The 3,536-nt window shown below is 47.3% G+C and overlaps 1 long non-coding RNA gene across 1 annotated transcript; it reads left to right on the plus strand.

Annotated features, from left to right (window-relative positions):
• Nucleotides 1-1,858: 1,858 nt before the first annotated feature.
• Nucleotides 1,859-3,053, plus strand: LOC144149982 (uncharacterized). Its single transcript, XR_013318400.1, has 3 exons — nt 1,859-1,979; nt 2,309-2,438; nt 2,941-3,053. It is a non-coding gene; the product is annotated as an uncharacterized LOC144149982 (long non-coding RNA).
• The last annotated feature ends 483 nt before the right edge of the window (nt 3,054-3,536 follow it).

The following is a 3,536-nucleotide window of genomic DNA, read 5'->3' on the forward strand; positions in this document are numbered from 1 at the left end:
ATGTATTCGCAACGGTGACGCAAACGAGCACTGTTTAATGAAAGTGCGCGCACAGTGCGCAAGTGCACAAAAGAGCGGCGCACCACAACAGGCAAGCCAGCGGTCTGCCTGACTCACTCGCTTTTTAAAGCGCGATCATCGCCTATTGCGCCCCTCTTAATTTTTTAATTGGCTGTTGTTGAAAACTCCTTGTCACCTAGGGTATTAGCTTAAACTAGAAGTTTCACTTCAAATAGCCAGTGAACATGCGAGTGTGAGAGCGCCGTCACCGTCCCAGCAATTTTGTCGGCGCTGTACACGTATTTAGCGCTCCAAAGCTTTTTTGGCTGATGCTATGTTGATCACCGGAAGAGGCTGGACTCGTCGGGGATGGCCTGGTGACCATGTCGCAAAACAATCGGTAATATCGAGCTCATTTTGCTTTTGTTAACACGCCATCCTATGGGACCCACGCGGCTTTGTACTACCCGGAAGTACTGCCCGGAAGCCCCTTGCGCAGCGCCCCCTGGGTAGCGCAGGATGCCCATCGGCGGGGAAAATCAGCTGGTCCCGCGTTGCGAGGCGAACTCGAGGTTGTCCCCAGTTCTCGATGACTTGCATGAAATCAAGTTAGTGCACAGTTCAAGCGAAGGCACTCAGTGCGAAAGCGAGAGTTCACAGCTCTCTGTTTTGAGCGGATCACGATTGGGAGGCATGCGTTCCTGTCGCTATGTTGTCCTTGAAGTCATCTCCGCGCGAGGTTAAAGCGGCAACTCCACGCACGCGTTCGCGCGTTAGATTCCACGCGGTGGCGCGCTCATGCGTTCGGGGCGCCTGAGAAGGGGGAGGGCGAGCCACCACAAGAGAGGCGCGCGAACGCTCACCGCCCCGCGCTCGACTGGCGCAGCCCAATTTCATAGACCACACTGGCCAGAGCTGCTTGACTACAGACACAAATGCGCACTACTAAAAGACCGCAAAATAGTTACTAAAACGCATAAAAGCATTTCTTTTTTATTTTTAGACGTAGAAGAAACTGTTCCTTGTCGACGCGAACTATCGACACGACATGACATACACACACAGCATCCGAGCCGAGCCGGCGGTTTTGTTTACTCGGTAGCGCACTGTTTCGACATCCCCTCCTCTGGTTTTTCTTACCGCTCTTTTCTAGCCCGCTTCGTTTATCCTGCTTTATCGAGGGAAAATGGTCGCAACGCTGACTCGCGGCCACTTGTTCCTGCTAGATACGCGAGTAGAGAACGCAATCGTCAGAAGACGGCAGCGAAGGCAACGGCCTGTCTTCTTAGCGCGAAAACCGGAGGGCCTGTACCCCACTCTCGTGAGTAGCGTGTTGCTATTTCGCAATGCAATAATGCTTAGCCCTATTATTGTAGGCATGGTTAGCTGAGTAGGTTAGTCACAACAAAAATTTCGGTTTGTGTTTTCTGAAACCCGTATGGCGTCATGACCAACAGTAGGGTGCACACGTTGTAAGCGCTCGCTTGTCGTAGGTTGTCGGCACTTTGTTTGCGCGAGCGAAGCATTTCGCCTCATTGTAACCCACAGCTAGCGTGTTCCTTTTTGCTGGAAAGGGGTTAAACAATGTGTGCGGCGCTAAGAAAACGTTTAATGCGCTTGGTATGAATTAAAATAAAATTCCAGAGTGCTCTAGATGCCCCATTTTATTCACCAGATTTTGTAGCTGCGACATGAGCTAGCTTCCTTAAAGACAGTATCTTTGCATCTTGTAAATGCATGATGAATTATCTACCATTTTCATAGCCCGTTGGAGCTGGCTTGGACAGTGTACAAATAACTAAAATGGTTGCGTCCATCTTCAACAGTACAGTTTCTTTCTCCTTACAGATGCGTCGAATGCCGGAAGGCGACCAGCAGTTTCTTTAAGTTTTACCGCATGGCACCCGCGCTTTTCGACAAGTTGCTGGGCTTTGTTGCTGCGGACGTGACACGGCAGCACTTCATACAAAAACCTTGAGGTTGGTACAGGGTGCCTTCTGATGCTGATGCAAGAACATAAACATGTCAGTGGACAGATCACATATGCATACGTCAGCTTATAAAAATGGCTTTTGCATTGTAAAATGGCGAAATTCGCGTTGCAATCATTCATGCTTTCTCACATTGGCCAAGTCTTCAATATTTTTAAAAATAGATGCCCTTTGGTGTCAAAAAGCAATATTGCCATTTGCTTGTTACCTAAAGGCAATCCTGTTCAGTGTTTGCATGTTATCAAACACTTTTGCTGCAGTCGTGCTGGCCATGTATTGTGCATCGGATGAGAAATTACTTTTTCTCTGTGTTGCAGCTACCTGGCTTCAAGGCAGGACATCTGCAACGGGGCCCTCGCCTACCGTGTCGGCGTTCAAACTGCCCGGAGAAGCATTCACGGGACTTGTAGAGCCATTTGGGTTCGTCTGAAGGACCACTTTATGAAGGTGGGGAACGTCAGAGCCTGTATGAAATTTTCTTTCAGTAAATGGTACATTTCATATCTGCAGTACAAACAATTCCTTCGAAGGCTGGATGTTTAAATGAAAAAAATTTCATTATTCACAGTGCCTAAGGCAATTGTGATTAGCAAATACAATATTTCCCTATGGGCTTTGAAAGCCTGCTTAACTATGTCTATTTGATTACTCTGGTTTTCAAAAGGCAGTAATCACAGCTTTGTGTTGTTTAAATAAAAAAATGGCGTGGTAAAATGCACTGCGTTGACCGTGTACAACTCGGCAGCAAAAGTTACACCATGCCTTCAGCATGATTGGAAGCTTCCACCTTATACAAAATTTGGTTCACTATGGCGTGGATCCATGCCCAAAGAGCATGCACAAGAAAAAGTGAATGTCATTTCTTTCACATGGCACCTCACACACCTATTTAGCTAAAAATAGGTCTGTTCAGCCTACAAGTTTGTTCCTGGTTTCCAATTTGTTCCAGGTACCAACCAAGGCTGACTTGGCCAAGATTTCTGGCAACTTCACCCGGCGTTGGCAGTTCCCAAACTGTTTGGGGGCTGTTGACGGGAAGCACGTCGCCATCACCTGCCCGCCGAAATCAGGAAGTACTTACTTCAATTACAAGGTAAGTCACTCTGGCCATTTATGCACCTTTTCACTTTTCTTTACCCTCAGTATCGTCCGTATACTGAAACGGGTAGCAGCAATGCGGGAGGGGTATTGTGCCCTCGTCGGCTGGTGAATGGGTGGTTGCAACATAGACAGCCAATGTGCACCACCCATTTGTAGGGATGTGGTGCCAGTAGCGTAACTGTGACAATTAAAAAAGAAATGTTGCGAAGTGTAGTGGTAGAAAAAATTGACTGAGTTATTTCGTTTCAGTAAGCTTCCATACTCTGCAATGCAGGAAGTTGCCTAAAATTCTTCACCCCTTTCTTCAAATACCTTTTAATTTAAAATGCTTGGAGAACGTCGAGAGCTTTGCCCTGCAATGCTATACTTTTTTTTCGTATGCACCACTTTTGAATGGTGCAAAGGGGCTTTAGAAAGGAGGGGAGGGAGGGAGAAAGAGAGAGA

This window comes from Haemaphysalis longicornis, unplaced genomic scaffold, assembly GCF_048455015.1.
Source record: "Haemaphysalis longicornis isolate Haplotype H1 unplaced genomic scaffold, Haemaphysalis longicornis Haplotype H1 scaffold_8, whole genome shotgun sequence".
NCBI lineage: Eukaryota > Metazoa > Arthropoda > Arachnida > Ixodida > Ixodidae > Haemaphysalis > Haemaphysalis longicornis.